At 47.1% G+C, this 17130-nt stretch overlaps 3 non-coding genes across 3 annotated transcripts; all 3 read left to right on the top strand.

The window, feature by feature from the left end:
* Window positions 1-2774: 2774 nt before the first annotated feature.
* TRNAG-UCC (transfer RNA glycine (anticodon UCC)) lies at window positions 2775-2846 on the top strand. Its single transcript has one exon. It is a non-coding gene; the product is annotated as a tRNA-Gly (tRNA).
* Window positions 2847-4382: 1536 nt separating this feature from the next.
* Window positions 4383-4454, top strand: TRNAG-UCC (transfer RNA glycine (anticodon UCC)). The gene has a single exon. It is a non-coding gene; the product is annotated as a tRNA-Gly (tRNA).
* A 4686-nt stretch (window positions 4455-9140) lies between these two features.
* On the top strand, window positions 9141-9212 carry TRNAG-UCC (transfer RNA glycine (anticodon UCC)). The gene has a single exon. It is a non-coding gene; the product is annotated as a tRNA-Gly (tRNA).
* The last annotated feature ends 7918 nt before the right edge of the window (window positions 9213-17130 follow it).

Here is a 17130-nt window from a genome sequence, read left to right as displayed (position 1 = left end):
ATGTGGCAAAAGTCCCCAACATTTTATGCATATTTGTGCTCTTACCTGAAAGCAGCGCCACCTTGTAGTCATCGCAGGCAACTGCAGCATACAACCAAATTTATCCGAGAGCAAGGTGAAAGAAACCCAAGGGAACAGCCCCTGTCTGCAGCAGGAAGGTTGGCTGCTTCGAATGGACAGAACTTCCAGTCCTAAGTCCACTCACGTCCCGAATGCTCCCAAACGCTCATACCGGGCAAGCCCTCACCGGGTGCACCTCTGGCTCCCAGGTAAGGCCAAAACCTGAGCATGGTAGCGCAGGATCACAGACGAGGAGCGGGTGGGGGTGCTTCTGTCTTGACAAAGGCGTGACATGGCTAGTGACTGAGAGGGCCTTGACTTTCCCCTATGACTGACTGTGAGAGGGGAAGGCGAAGATTTTCTGCACCCAGCATGCCTTGTGACATTCTTAGGCAAATGAGGTGAGAGCCCTGCCAGAATAGCTCCAGCGATCCCATGCCACTCCTCTGAAGGCTCCTGATCTGCATAACCACAGCATTTTGAGCAGGAAGCAGAGTGGCGCAGCGGAAGCGTGCTGGGCCCATAACCCAGAGGTCGATGGATCGAAACCATTCTCTGCTAGCATGGATTGATTTTTTTTCTTGTGAGGACCACTCTCTCGTTTCCACGTTGCCAGAGCGGAAAAAAGCAGGCTTGTGCCAGCTTTTTGTGGGAAGAGACTGCTCAACTATCGGTCTCTGCTCAAAGTCAGGGAGACAGATGGTCAGAGAATCAACCCTACACTTCAAAGGAAATGATGCACAGTTATGACCATTAACGAAAGATGGGACCCTCGCACTTCTTTCTGAGGCTGCTTGGAACGTTATTATTCCCTTTTTTTGTCCTGCTATTATCAATCTCCTGTGAATTTCGTGGAGCTGTTTTCTTTCTCTACCCTGCTGTTTTTCCCTTGCTGCCAATATATGCTTATTTCAATGATTTGAACTGCTGCTTTCCCTTTCTCCTTTTCTGCGCAGCTTTTGCATTGGTTTCAATCTCCAGTTCCTTAGCAGTTGCAAGAACTTTTTTCCTGATTTTCATGTTGGTCTGTAAACCAAAAATACCTCTGATACTGGTGCAATATAGTCATTCAACTCAGGGTTGTGATGTCTAGAGTTTAAAAAAAACATATGCCATGGAGCGTTGGTGGTATAGTGGTGAGCATAGCTGCCTTCCAAGCAGTTGACCCGGGTTCGATTCCTGGCCAACGCAGTGCTAATATTTATACATTAAGCAAGCTGTAGCTATTCTAACGCAATATGTTAAAAAAAAGAGAAATATCTTGACCAGATTACTCAGCTATTAGATAAATAATAAACAAAGACATAGGCAGGCATCCCAAAAAGCCCCGTCTGCGACTTTCTATGTCCTGAAATTTTTATATTTTACAAACAGCAGTCACCACTCACAACTGCTGGTAATAAATGGGCTGCAGGGGGGCAGGCAATGAAACGGCTAAGCCCTTCTGCCCGACCAGCCTTTAGAACTGCAGCATCTCTGCAGTAAAAAGTGTTTCAGGTCAATATCTCTCCCCTGGAAAAAATGTGCGAGACCCACCACCGATAAATGTGGCAAAAGTCCCCAACATTTTATGCATATTTGTGCTCTTACCTGAAAGCAGCGCCACCTTGTAGTCATCGAAGGCAACTGCAGCATACAACCAAATTTATCCGAGAGCAAGGTGAAACAAACCCAAGGGAACAGCCCCTGTCTGCAGCAGGAAGGTTGGCTGCTTCGAATGGACAGAACTTCCAGTCCTAAGTCCACTCGCGTCCCGAACGCTCATACCGGGCAAGCCCTCACCGGGTGCACCTCTGGCTCCCAGGTAAGGCCAAAACCTGAGCATGGTAGCGCAGGATCACAGAGAAGGAGCGGGTGGGGGTGCTTCTGTCTTGACAAAGGCGTGACATGGCTAGTGACTGAGAGGGCCTTGACTTTCCCCTATGACTGACTGTGAGAGGGGAAGGCGAAGATTTTCTGCACCCAGCATGCCTTGTGACATTCTTAGGCAAATGAGGTGAGAGCCCTGCCAGAATAGCTCCAGCGATCCCATGCCACTCCTCTGAAGGCTCCTGATCTGCATAACCACAGCATTTTGAGCAGGAAGCAGAGTGGCGCAGCAGAAGCGTGCTGGGCCCATAACCCAGAGGTCGATGGATCGAAACCATCCTCTGCTAGCATGGATTGATTTTTTTTCTTGTGAGGACCACTCTCTCGTTTCCACGCTGCCAGAGCGGAAAAAAGCAGGCTTGTGCCAGCTTTTTGTGGGAAGAGACTGCTCAACTATCGGTCTCTGCTCAAAGTCAGGGAGACAGATGGTCAGAGAATCAACCCTACACTTCAAAGGAAATGATGCACAGTTATGACCATTAAAGAAAGATGGGACCCTCGCACTTCTTTCTGAGGCTGCTTGGAACGTTATTATTCCCTTTTTTTGTCCTGCTATTATCAATCTCCTGTGAATTTCGTGGAGCTGTTTTCTTTCTCTACCCTGCTGTTTTTCCCTTGCTGCCAATATATGCTTATTTCAATGATTTGAACTGCTGCTTTCCCTTTCTCCTTTTCAGCGCAGCTTTTGCATTGGTTTCAATCTCCAGTTCCTTAGCAGTTGCAAGAACTTTTTTCCTGATTTTCATGTTGGTCTGTAAACCAAAAATACCTCTGATACTGGTGCAATATAGTCATTGAACTCAGGGTTGTGATGTCTAGAGTTTAAAAAAAATATATGCCATGGAGCGTTGGTGGTATAGTGGTGAGCATAGCTGCCTTCCAAGCAGTTGACCCGGGTTCGATTCCCGGCCAACGCAGTGCTAATATTTATACATTAAGCAAGCTGTAGCTATTCTAACGCAATATGTTAAAAAAAAGAGAAATATCTTGACCAGATTACTCAGCTATTAGATAAATAATAAACAAAGACATAGGCAGGCAGGCATCCCAAAAGCCCCGTCTGCGACTTTCTATGTCCTGAAATTTTTATATTTTACAAACAGCAGTCACCACTCACAACTGCTGGTAATAAATGGGCTGCAGGGGGGCAGGCAATGAAACGGCTAAGCCCTTCTGCCCGACCAGCCTTTAGAACTGCAGCATCTCTGCAGTAAAAAGTGTTTCAGGTCAATATCTCTCCCCTGGAAAAAATGTGCGAGACCCACCACCGATAAATGTGGCAAAAGTCCCCAACATTTTCTGCATATTTGTGCTCTTACCTGAAAGCAGCGCCACCTTGTAGTCATCGCAGGCAACTGCAGCATACAACCAAATTTATCCGAGAGCAAGGTGAAAGAAACCCAAGGGAACAGCCCCTGTCTGCAGCAGGAAGGTTGGCTGCTTCGAATGGACAGAACTTCCAGTCCTAAGTCCACTCACGTCCCGAACGCTCCCAAACGCTCATACCGGGCAACCCCTCACCGGGTGCACCTCTGGCTCCCAGGTAAGGCCAAAACCTGAGCATGGTAGCGCAGGATCACAGAGAAGGAGCGGGTGGGGGTGCTTCTGTCTTGACAAAGGCGTGACATGGCTAGTGACTGAGAGGGCCTTGACTTTCCCCTATGACTGACTGTGAGAGGGGAAGGCGAAGATTTTCTGCACCCAGCATGCCTTGTGACATTCTTAGGCAAATGAGGTGAGAGCCCTGCCAGAATAGCTCCAGCGATCCCATGCCACTCCTCTGAAGGCTCCTGATCTGCATAACCACAGCATTTTGAGCAGGAAGCAGAGAGGCGCAGCGGAAGCGTGCTGGGCCCATAACCCAGAGGTCGATTGATCGAAACCATTCTCTGCTAGCATGGATTGATTTTTTTTCTTGTGAGGACCACTCTCTCGTTTCCACGCTGCCAGAGCGGAAAAAAGCAGGCTTGTGCCAGCTTTTTGTGGGAAGAGACTGCTCAACTATCGGTCTCTGCTCAAAGTCAGGGAGACAGATGGTCAGAGAATCAACCCTACACTTCAAAGGAAATGATGCACAGTTATGACCATTAACGAAAGATGGGACCCTCGCACTTCTTTCTGAGGCTGCTTGGAACGTTATTATTCCCTTTTTTTGTCCTGCTATTATCAATCTCCTGTGAATTTCGTGGAGCTGTTTTCTTTCTCTACCCTGCTGTTTTTCCCTTGCTGCCAATATATGCTTATTTCAATGATTTGAACTGCTGCTTTCCCTTTCTCCTTTTCTGCGCAGCTTTTGCATTGGTTTCAATCTCCAGTTCCTTAGCAGTTGCAAGAACTTTTTTCCTGATTTTCATGTTGGTCTGTAAACCAAAAATACCTCTGATACTGGTGCAATATAGTCATTGAACTCAGGGTTGTGATGTCTAGAGCTTAAAAAAAACATATGCCACGGAGCGTTGGTGGTATAGTGGTGAGCATAGCTGCCTTCCAAGCAGTTGACCCGGGTTCGATTCCCGGCCAACGCAGTGCTAATATTTATACATTAAGCAAGCTGTAGCTATTCTAACGCAATATGTTAAAAAAAAGAGAAATATCTTGACCAGATTACTCAGCTATTAGATAAATAATAAACAAAGACATAGGCAGGCATCCCAAAAGCCCCGACTGCGACTTTCTATGTCCTGACATTTTTATATTTTACAAACAGCAGTCCCCACTCACAACTGCTGGTAATAAATGGGCTGCAGGGGGGCAGGCAATGAAACGGCTAAGCCCTTCTGCCCGACCAGCCTTTAGAACTGCAGCATCTCTGCAGTAAAAAGTGTTTCAGGTCAATATCTCTCCCCTGGAAAAAATGTGCGAGACCCACCACCGATAAATGTGGCAAAAGTCCCCAACATTTTATGCATATTTGTGCTCTTACCTGAAAGCAGCGCCACCTTGTAGTCATCGCAGGCAACTGCAGCATACAACCAAATTTATCCAAGAGCAAGGTGAAAGAAACCCAAGGGAACAGCCCCTGTCTGCAGCAGGAAGGTTGGCTGCTTCGAATGGACAGAACTTCCAGTCCTAAGTCCACTCACGTCCCGAACGCTCCCAAACACTCGCCCTCACCGGGTGCACCTCTGGCTCCCAGGTAAGGCCAAAACCTGAGCATGGTAGCGCAGGATCACAGAGAAGGAGCGGGTGGGGGTGCTTCTGTCTTGACAAAGGCGTGACATGGCTAGTGACTGAGAGGGCCTTGACTTTCCCCTATGACTGACTGTGAGAGGGGAAGGCGAAGATTTTCTGCACCCAGCATGCCTTGTGACATTCTTAGGCAAATGAGGTGAGAGCCCTGCCAGAATAGCTCCAGCGATCCCATGCCACTCCTCTGAAGGCTCCTGATCTGCATAACCACAGCATTTTGAGCAGGAAGCAGAGTGGCGCAGCGGAAGCGTGCTGGGCCCATAACCCAGAGGTCGATGGATTGAAACCATCCTCTGCTAGCATGGATTGATTTTTTTTCTTGTGAGGACCACTCTCTCGTTTCCACGCTGCCAGAGCGGAAAACAGCAGGCTTGTGCCAGCTTTTTGTGGGAAGAGACTGCTCAACTATCGGTCTCTGCTCAAAGTCAGGGAGACAGATGGTCAGAGAATCAACCCTACACTTCAAAGGAAATGATGCACAGTTATGACCATTAAAGAAAGATGAGACCTTCGCACTTCTTTCTGAGCCTGCTTGGAACGTTATTATTCCCTTTTTTTGTCCTGCTATTATCAATCTCCTGTGAATTTCGTGGAGCTGTTTTCTTTCTCTACCCTGCTGTTTTTCCCTTGCTGCCAATATATGCTTATTTCAATGATTTGAACTGCTGCTTTCCCTTTCTCCTTTTCAGCGCAGCTTTTGCATTGGTTTCAATCTCCAGTTCCTTAGCAGTTGCAAGAACTTTTTTCCTGATTTTCATGTTGGTCTGTAAACCAAAAATACCTCTGATACTGGTGCAATATAGTCATTGAACTCAGGGTTGTGATGTCTAGAGTTTAAAAAAAATATATGCCATGGAGCGTTGGTGGTATAGTGGTGAGCATAGCTGCCTTCCAAGCAGTTGACCTGGGTTTGATTCCCGGCCAACGCAGTGCTAATATTTATACATTAAGCAAGCTGTAGCTATTCTAACGCAATATGTTAAAAAAAAGAGAAATATCTTGACCAGATTACTCAGCTATTAGATAAATAATAAACAAAGACATAGGCAGGCATCCCAAAAGCCCCGTCTGCGACTTTCTATGTCCTGAAATTTTTATATTTTACAAACAGCAGTCACCACTCACAACTGCTGGCAATAAATGGGCTGCAGGGGGCAGGCAATGAAACGGCTAAGCCCTTCTGCCCGACCAGCCTTTAGAACTGCAGCATCTCTGCAGTAAAAAGTGTTTCAGGTCAATATGTCTCCCCTGGAAAAAATGTGCGAGACCCACCACCGATAAATGTGGCAAAAGTCCCCAACATTTTCTGCATATTTGTGCTCTTACCTGAAAGCAGCGCCACCTTGTAGTCATCGCAGGCAACTGCAGCATACAACCAAATTTATCCGAGAGCAAGGTGAAAGAAACCCAAGGGAACAGCCCCTGTCTGCAGCAGGAAGGTTGGCTGCTTCGAATGGACAGAACTTCCAGTCCTAAGTCCACTCACGTCCCGAACACTCAGCCCTCACCGGGTGCACCTCTGGCTCCCAGGTAAGGCCAAAACCTGAGCATGGTAGCGCAGGATCACAGAGAAGGAGCGGGTGGGGGTGCTTCTGTCTTGACAAAGGCGTGACATGGCTAGTGACTGAGAGGGCCTTGACTTTCCCCTATGACTGACTATGAGAGGGGAAGGCGAAGATTTTCTGCACCCAGCATGCCTTGTGACATTCTTAGGCAAATGAGGTGAGAGCCCTGCCAGAATAGCTCCAGCGATCCCATGCCACTCCTCTGAAGGCTCCTGATCTGCATAACCACAGCATTTTGAGCAGGAAGCAGAGTGGCGCAGCGGAAGCGTGCTGGGCCCATAACCCAGAGGTCGATGGATCGAAACCATCCTCTGCTAGCATGGATTGATTTTTTTTCTTGTGAGGACCACTCTCTCGTTTCCATGCTGCCAGAGCGGAAAAAAGCAGGCTTGTGCCAGCTTTTTGTGGGAAGAGACTGCTCAGCTATCGGTCTCTGCTCAAAGTCAGGGAGACAGATGGTCAGAGAATCAACCCTACACTTCAAAGGAAATGATGCACAGTTATGACCATTAACGAAAGATGGGACCCTCGCACTTCTTTCTGAGGCTGCTTGGAACGTTATTATTCCCTTTTTTGTCCTGCTATTATCAATCTCCTGTGAATTTCGTGGAGCTGTTTTCTTTCTCTACCCTGCTGTTTTTCCCTTGCTGCCAATATATGCTTATTTCAATGATTTGAACTGCTGCTTTCCCTTTCTCCTTTTCTGCGCAGCTTTTGCATTGGTTTCAATCTCCAGTTCCTTAGCAGTTGCAAGAACTTTTTTCCTGATTTTCATGTTGGTCTGTAAACCAAAAATACCTCTGATACTGGTGCAATATAGTCATTGAACTCAGGGTTGTGATGTCTAGAGTTTTAAAAAAACATATGCCACGGAGCGTTGGTGGTATAGTGGTGAGCATAGCTGCCTTCCAAGCAGTTGACCAGGGTTCGATTCCCAGCCAACGCAGTGCTAATATTTATACATTAAGCAAGCTGTAGCTATTCTAACGCAATATGTTAAAAAAAAGAGAAATATCTTGACCAGATTACTCAGCTATTAGATAAATAATAAACAAAGACATAGGCAAGCATCCCAAAAGCCCCGTCTGCGACTTTCTATGTCCTGAAATTTTTATATTTTACAAACAGCAGTCACCACTCACAACTGCTGGTAATAAATGGGCTGCAGGGGGGCAGGCAATGAAACGGCTAAGCCCTTCTGCCCGACCAGCCTTTAGAACTGCAGCATCTCTGCAGTAAAAAGTGTTTCAGGTCAATATGTCTCCCCTGGAAAAAATGTGCGAGACCCACCACCAATAAATGTGGCAAAAGTCCCCAACATTTTCTGCATATTTGTGCTCTTACCTGAAAGCAGCGCCACCTTGTAGTCATCGCAGGCAACTGCAGCATACAACCAAATTTATCCGAGAGCAAGGTGAAAGAAACCCAAGGGAACAGCCCCTGTCTGCAGCAGGAAGGTTGGCTGCTTCGAATGGACAGAACTTCCAGTCCTAAGTCCACTCACGTCCCGAACACTCGCCCTCACCGGGTGCACCTCTGGCTCCCAGGTAAGGCCAAAACCTGAGCATGGTAGCGCAGGATCACAGAGAAGGAGCGGGTGGGGGTGCTTCTGTCTTGACAAAGGCGTGACATGGCTAGTGACTGAGAGGGCCTTGACTTTCCCCTATGACTGACTGTGAGAGGGGAAGGCGAAGATTTTCTGCACCCAGCATGCCTTGTGACATTCTTAGGCAAATGAGGTGAGAGCCCTGCCAGAATAGCTCCAGCGATCCCATGCCACTCCTCTGAAGGCTCCTGATCTGCATAACCACAGCATTTTGAGCAGGAAGCAGAGTGGCGCAGCAGAAGCGTGCTGGGCCCATAACCCAGAGGTCGATGGATCGAAACCATCCTCTGCAAGCATGGATTGATTTTTTTTCTTGTGAGGACCACTCTCTCGTTTCCACGCTGCCAGAGCGGAAAAAAGCAGGCTTGTGCCAGCTTTTTGTGGGAAGAGACTGCTCAACTATCGGTCTCTACTCAAAGTCAGGGAGACAGATGGTCAGAGAATCAACCCTACACTTCAAAGGAAATGATGCACAGTTGTGACCATTAACGAAAGATGGGACCCTCGCACTTCTTTCTGAGGCTGCTTGGAACTTTATTATTCCCTTTTTTTGTCCTGCTATTATCAATCTCCTGTGAATTTCGTGGAGCTGTTTTCTTTCTCTACCCTGCTGTTTTTCCCTTGCTGCCAATATATGCTTATTTCAATGATTTGAACTGCTGCTTTCCCTTTCTCCTTTTCTGCGCAGGTTTTGCATTGGTTTCAATCTCCAGTTCCTTAGCAATTGCAAGAACTTTTTTCCTGATTTTCATGTTGGTCTGTAAACCAAAAATACCTCTGATACTGGTGCAATATAGCCATTGAACTCAGGGTTGTGATGTCTAGAGTTTAAAAAAAACATATGCCACGGAGCGTTGGTGGTATAGTGGTGAGCATAGCTGCCTTCCAAGCAGTTGACCCGGGTTCGATTCCCGGCCAACGCAGTGCTAATATTTATACATTAAGCAAGCTGTAGCTATTCTAACGCAATATGTTAAAAAAGAGAGAAATATCTTGACCAGATTACTCAGCTATTAGATAAATAATAAACAAAGACATAGGCAGGCATCCCAAAAGCCCCGTCTGCGACTTTCTATGTCCTGAAATTTTTATATTTTACAAACAGCAGTCACCACTCACAACTGCTGGTAATAAATGGGCTGCAGGGGGGCAGGCAATGAAACGGCTAAGCCCTTCTGCCCGACCAGCCTTTAGAACTGCAGCATCTCTGCAGTAAAAAGTGTTTCAGGTCAATATCTCTCCCCTGGAAAAAATGTGCGAGACCCACCACCGATAAATGTGGCAAAAGTCCCCAATATTTTCTGCATATTTGTGCTCTTACCTGAAAGCAGCGCCACCTTGTAGTCATCGCAGGCAACTGCAGCATACAACCAAATTTATCCAAGAGCAAGGTGAAAGAAACCCAAGGGAACAGCCCCTGTCTGCAGCAGGAAGGTTGGCTGCTTCGAATGGACAGAACTTCCAGTCCTAAGTCCACTCACGTCCCGAACGCTCCCAAACGCTCATATCGGGCAAGCCCTCACCGGGTGCACCTCTGGCTCCCAGGTAAGGCCAAAACCTGAGCATGGTAGCGCAGGATCACAGAGAAGGAGCGGGTGGGGGTGCTTCTGTCTTGACAAAGGCGTGACATGGCTAGTGACTGAGAGGGCCTTGACTTTCCCCTATGACTGACTGTGAGAGGGGAAGGCAAAGATTTTCTGCACCCAGCATGCCTTGTGACATTCTTAGGCAAATGAGGTGAGAGCCCTGCCAGAATAGCTCCAGCGATCCCATGCCACTCCTCTGAAGGCTCCTGATCTGCATAACCACAGCATTTTGAGCAGGAAGCAGAGTGGCGCAGCGGAAGCGTGCTGGGCCCATAACCCAGAGGTCGATGGATTGAAACCATCCTCTGCTAGCATGGATTGATTTTTTTTCTTGTGAGGACCACTCTCTCGTTTCCATGCTGCCAGAGCGGAAAAAAGCAGGCTTGTGCCAGCTTTTTGTGGGAAGAGACTGCTCAACTATCGGTCTCTGCTCAAAGTCAGGGAGACAGATGGTCAGAGAATCAACCCTACACTTCAAAGGAAATGATGCACAGTTATGACCATTAACGAAAGATGGGACTCTCGCACTTCTTTCTGAGGCTGCTTGGAACGTTATTATTCCCTTTTTTTGTCCTGCTATTATCAATCTCCTGTGAATTTCGTGGAGCTGTTTTCTTTCTCTACCCTGCTGTTTTTCCCTTGCTGCCAATATATGCTTATTTCAATGATTTGAACTGCTGCTTTCCCTTTCTCCTTTTCTGCGCAGCTTTTGCATTGGTTTCAATCTCCAGTTCCTTAGCAGTTGCAAGAACTTTTTTCCTGATTTTCATGTTGGTCTGTAAACCAAAAATACCTCTGATACTGGTGCAATATAGTCATTGAACTCAGGGTTGTGATGTCTAGAGTTTAAAAAAAACATATGCCACGGAGCGTTGGTGGTATAGTGGTGAGCATAGCTGCCTTCCAAGCAGTTGACCCGGGTTCGATTCCCAGCCAACGCAGTGCTAATATTTATACATTAAGCAAGCTGTAGCTATTCTAACGCAATATGTTAAAAAAAAGAGAAATATCTTGACCAGATTACTCAGCTATTAGATAAATAATAAACAAAGACATAGGCAGGCATCCCAAAAGCCCCGTCTGCGACTTTCTATGTCCTGAAATTTTTATATTTTACAAACAGCAGTCACCACTCACAACTGCTGGCAATAAATGGGCTGCAGGGGGGCAGGCAATGAAACGGCTAAGCCCTTCTGCCCGACCAGCCTTTAGAACTGCAGCATCTCTGCAGTAAAAAGTGTTTCAGGTCAATATGTCTCCCCTGGAAAAAATGTGCGAGACCCACCACCGATAAATGTGGCAAAAGTCCCCAACATTTTCTGCATATTTGTGCTCTTACCTGAAAGCAGCGCCACCTTGTAGTCATCGCAGGCAACTGCAGCATACAACCAAATTTATCCGAGAGCAAGGTGAAAGAAACCCAAGGGAACAGCCCCTGTCTGCAGCAGGAAGGTTGGCTGCTTCGAATGGACAGAACTTCCAGTCCTAAGTCCACTCACGTCCCGAACACTCAGCCCTCACCGGGTGCACCTCTGGCTCCCAGGTAAGGCCCAAACCTGAGCATGGTAGCGCAGGATCACAGAGAAGGAGCGGGTGGGGGTGCTTCTGTCTTGACAAAGGCGTGACATGGCTAGTGACTGAGAGGGCCTTGACTTTCCCCTATGACTGACTGTGAGAGGGGAAGGCGAAGATTTTCTGCACCCAGCATGCCTTGTGACATTCTTAGGCAAATGAGGTGAGAGCCCTGCCAGAATAGCTCCAGCGATCCCATGCCACTCCTCTGAAGGCTCCTGATCTGCATAACCACAGCATTTTGAGCAGGAAGCAGAGTGGCGCAGCAGAAGCGTGCTGGGCCCATAACCCAGAGGTCGATGGATCGAAACCATCCTCTGCTAGCATGGATTGATTTTTTTTCTTGTGAGGACCACTCTCTCGTTTCCACGCTGCCAGAGCGGAAAAAAGCAGGCTTGTGCCAGCTTTTTGTGGGAAGAGACTGCTCAACTATCGGTCTCTGCTCAAAGTCAGGGAGACAGATGGTCAGAGAATCAACCCTACACTTCAAAGGAAATGATGCACAGTTATGACCATTAACGAAAGATGGGACCCTCGCACTTCTTTCTGAGGCTGCTTGGAACGTTATTATTCCCTTTTTTTGTCCTGCTATTATCAATCTCCTGTGAATTTCGTGGAGCTGTTTTCTTTCTCTACCCTGCTGTTTTTCCCTTGCTGCCAATATATGCTTATTTCAATGATTTGAACTGCTGCTTTCCCTTTCTCCTTTTCTGCGCAGGTTTTGCATTGGTTTCAATCTCCAGTTCCTTAGCAGTTGCAAGAACTTTTTTCCTGATTTTCATGTTGGTCTGTAAACCAAAAATACCTCTGATACTGGTGCAATATAGTCATTGAACTCAGGGTTGTGATGTCTAGAGTTTAAAAAAAACATATGCCACGGAGCGTTGGTGGTATAGTGGTGAGCATAGCTGCCTTCCAAACAGTTGACCCGGGTTCGATTCCCAGCCAACGCAGTGCTAATATTTATACATTAAGCAAGCTGTAGCTATTCTAACGCAATATGTTAAAAAAAAGAGAAATATCTTGACCAGATTACTCAGCTATTAGATAAATAATAAACAAAGACATAGGCAGGCATCCCAAAAGCCCCGTCTGCGACTTTCTATGTCCTGAAATTTTTATATTTTACAAACAGCAGTCACCACTCACAACTGCTGGCAATAAATGGGCTGCAGGGGGGCAGGCAATGAAACGGCTAAGCCCTTCTGCCCGACCAGCCTTTAGAACTGCAGCATCTCTGCAGTAAAAAGTGTTTCAGGTCAATATCTCTCCCCTGGAAAAAATGTGCGAGACCCACCACCGATAAATGTGGCAAAAGTCCCCAACATTTTCTGCATATTTGTGCTCTTACCTGAAAGCAGCGCCACCTTGTAGTCATCGCAGGCAACTGCAGCATACAACCAAATTTATCCGAGAGCAAGGTGAAAGAAACCCAAGGGAACAGCCCCTGTCTGCAGCAGGAAGGTTGGCTGCTTCGAATGGACAGAACTTCCAGTCCTAAGTCCACTCACGTCCCAAACGCTCCCAAACGCTCATACCGGGCAAGCCCTCACCGGGTGCACCTCTGGCTCCCAGGTAAGGCCAAAACCTGAGCATGGTAGCGCAGGATCACAGAGAAGGAGCGGGTGGGGGTGCTTCTGTCTTGACAAAGGCGTGACATGGCTAGTGACTGAGAGGGCCTTGACTTTCCCCTATGACTGACTATGAGAGGGGAAGGCGAAGATTTTCTGCACCCAGCATGCCTTGTGACATTCTTAGGCAAATGAGGTGAGAGCCCTGCCAGAATAGCTCCAGCGATCCCATGCCACTCCTCTGAAGGCTCCTGATCTGCATAACCACAGCATTTTGAGCAGGAAGCAGAGTGGCGCAGCGGAAGCGTGCTGGGCCCATAACCCAGAGGTCGATGGATCGAAACCATCCTCTGCTAGCATGGATTGATTTTTTTTCTTGTGAGGACCACTCTCTCGTTTCCATGCTGCCAGAGCGGAAAAAAGCAGGCTTGTGCCAGCTTTTTGTGGGAAGAGACTGCTCAACTATCGGTCTCTGCTCAAAGTCAGGGAGACAGATGGTCAGAGAATCAACCCTACACTTCAAAGGAAATGATGCACAGTTATGACCATTAACGAAAGATGGGACCCTCGCACTTCTTTCTGAGGCTGCTTGGAACGTTATTATTCCCTTTTTTGTCCTGCTATTATCAATCTCCTGTGAATTTCGTGGAGCTGTTTTCTTTCTCTACCCTGCTGTTTTTCCCTTGCTGCCAATATATGCTTATTTCAATGATTTGAACTGCTGCTTTCCCTTTCTCCTTTTCTGCGCAGCTTTTGCATTGGTTTCAATCTCCAGTTCCTTAGCAGTTGCAAGAACTTTTTTCCTGATTTTCATGTTGGTCTGTAAACCAAAAATACCTCTGATACTGGTGCAATATAGTCATTGAACTCAGGGTTGTGATGTCTAGAGTTTTAAAAAAACATATGCCACGGAGCGTTGGTGGTATAGTGGTGAGCATAGCTGCCTTCCAAGCAGTTGACCAGAGTTCGATTCCCAGCCAACGCAGTGCTAATATTTATACATTAAGCAAGCTGTAGCTATTCTAACGCAATATGTTAAAAAAAAGAGAAATATCTTGACCAGATTACTCAGCTATTAGATAAATAATAAACAAAGACATAGGCAGGCATCCCAAAAGCCCCGTCTGCGACTTTCTATGTCCTGAAATTTTTATATTTTACAAACAGCAGTCACCACTCACAACTGCTGGTAATAAATGGGCTGCAGGGGGGCAGGCAATGAAACGGCTAAGCCCTTCTGCCCGACCAGCCTTTAGAACTGCAGCATCTCTGCAGTAAAAAGTGTTTCAGGTCAATATCTCTCCCCTGGAAAAAATGTGCGAGACCCACCACCGATAAATGTGGCAAAAGTCCCCAACATTTTATGCATATTTGTGCTCTTACCTGAAAGCAGCGCCACCTTGTAGTCATCGCAGGCAACTGCAGCATACAACCAAATTTATCCGAGAGCAAGGTGAAAGAAACCCAAGGGAACAGCCCCTGTCTGCAGCAGGAAGGTTGGCTGCTTCGAATGGACAGAACTTCCAGTCCTAAGTCCACTCACGTCCCGAATGCTCCCAAACGCTCATACCGGGCAAGCCCTCACCGGGTGCACCTCTGGCTCCCAGGTAAGGCCAAAACCTGAGCATGGTAGCGCAGGATCACAGACGAGGAGCGGGTGGGGGTGCTTCTGTCTTGACAAAGGCGTGACATGGCTAGTGACTGAGAGGGCCTTGACTTTCCCCTATGACTGACTGTGAGAGGGGAAGGCGAAGATTTTCTGCACCCAGCATGCCTTGTGACATTCTTAGGCAAATGAGGTGAGAGCCCTGCCAGAATAGCTCCAGCGATCCCATGCCACTCCTCTGAAGGCTCCTGATCTGCATAACCACAGCATTTTGAGCAGGAAGCAGAGTGGCGCAGCGGAAGCGTGCTGGGCCCATAACCCAGAGGTCGATGGATCGAAACCATTCTCTGCTAGCATGGATTGATTTTTTTTCTTGTGAGGACCACTCTCTCGTTTCCACGTTGCCAGAGCGGAAAAAAGCAGGCTTGTGCCAGCTTTTTGTGGGAAGAGACTGCTCAACTATCGGTCTCTGCTCAAAGTCAGGGAGACAGATGGTCAGAGAATCAACCCTACACTTCAAAGGAAATGATGCACAGTTATGACCATTAACGAAAGATGGGACCCTCGCACTTCTTTCTGAGGCTGCTTGGAACGTTATTATTCCCTTTTTTTGTCCTGCTATTATCAATCTCCTGTGAATTTCGTGGAGCTGTTTTCTTTCTCTACCCTGCTGTTTTTCCCTTGCTGCCAATATATGCTTATTTCAATGATTTGAACTGCTGCTTTCCCTTTCTCCTTTTCTGCGCAGCTTTTGCATTGGTTTCAATCTCCAGTTCCTTAGCAGTTGCAAGAACTTTTTTCCTGATTTTCATGTTGGTCTGTAAACCAAAAATACCTCTGATACTGGTGCAATATAGTCATTCAACTCAGGGTTGTGATGTCTAGAGTTTAAAAAAAACATATGCCATGGAGCGTTGGTGGTATAGTGGTGAGCATAGCTGCCTTCCAAGCAGTTGACCCGGGTTCGATTCCTGGCCAACGCAGTGCTAATATTTATACATTAAGCAAGCTGTAGCTATTCTAACGCAATATGTTAAAAAAAAGAGAAATATCTTGACCAGATTACTCAGCTATTAGATAAATAATAAACAAAGACATAGGCAGGCATCCCAAAAAGCCCCGTCTGCGACTTTCTATGTCCTGAAATTTTTATATTTTACAAACAGCAGTCACCACTCACAACTGCTGGTAATAAATGGGCTGCAGGGGGGCAGGCAATGAAACGGCTAAGCCCTTCTGCCCGACCAGCCTTTAGAACTGCAGCATCTCTGCAGTAAAAAGTGTTTCAGGTCAATATCTCTCCCCTGGAAAAAATGTGCGAGACCCACCACCGATAAATGTGGCAAAAGTCCCCAACATTTTATGCATATTTGTGCTCTTACCTGAAAGCAGCGCCACCTTGTAGTCATCGAAGGCAACTGCAGCATACAACCAAATTTATCCGAGAGCAAGGTGAAACAAACCCAAGGGAACAGCCCCTGTCTGCAGCAGGAAGGTTGGCTGCTTCGAATGGACAGAACTTCCAGTCCTAAGTCCACTCGCGTCCCGAACGCTCATACCGGGCAAGCCCTCACCGGGTGCACCTCTGGCTCCCAGGTAAGGCCAAAACCTGAGCATGGTAGCGCAGGATCACAGAGAAGGAGCGGGTGGGGGTGCTTCTGTCTTGACAAAGGCGTGACATGGCTAGTGACTGAGAGGGCCTTGACTTTCCCCTATGACTGACTGTGAGAGGGGAAGGCGAAGATTTTCTGCACCCAGCATGCCTTGTGACATTCTTAGGCAAATGAGGTGAGAGCCCTGCCAGAATAGCTCCAGCGATCCCATGCCACTCCTCTGAAGGCTCCTGATCTGCATAACCACAGCATTTTGAGCAGGAAGCAGAGTGGCGCAGCAGAAGCGTGCTGGGCCCATAACCCAGAGGTCGATGGATCGAAACCATCCTCTGCTAGCATGGATTGATTTTTTTTCTTGTGAGGACCACTCTCTCGTTTCCACGCTGCCAGAGCGGAAAAAAGCAGGCTTGTGCCAGCTTTTTGTGGGAAGAGACTGCTCAACTATCGGTCTCTGCTCAAAGTCAGGGAGACAGATGGTCAGAGAATCAACCCTACACTTCAAAGGAAATGATGCACAGTTATGACCATTAAAGAAAGATGGGACCCTCGCACTTCTTTCTGAGGCTGCTTGGAACGTTATTATTCCCTTTTTTTGTCCTGCTATTATCAATCTCCTGTGAATTTCGTGGAGCTGTTTTCTTTCTCTACCCTGCTGTTTTTCCCTTGCTGCCAATATATGCTTATTTCAATGATTTGAACTGCTGCTTTCCCTTTCTCCTTTTCAGCGCAGCTTTTGCATTGGTTTCAATCTCCAGTTCCTTAGCAGTTGCAAGAACTTTTTTCCTGATTTTCATGTTGGTCTGTAAACCAAAAATACCTCTGATACTGGTGCAATATAGTCATTGAACTCAGGGTTGTGATGTCTAGAGTTTAAAAAAAATATATGCCATGGA

This window comes from Pleurodeles waltl, unplaced genomic scaffold, assembly GCF_031143425.1.
Source record: "Pleurodeles waltl isolate 20211129_DDA unplaced genomic scaffold, aPleWal1.hap1.20221129 scaffold_69, whole genome shotgun sequence".
Taxonomy (NCBI): Eukaryota; Metazoa; Chordata; class Amphibia; order Caudata; family Salamandridae; genus Pleurodeles; species Pleurodeles waltl.
This window is presented reverse-complemented; position numbering and strand designations above follow the sequence as displayed.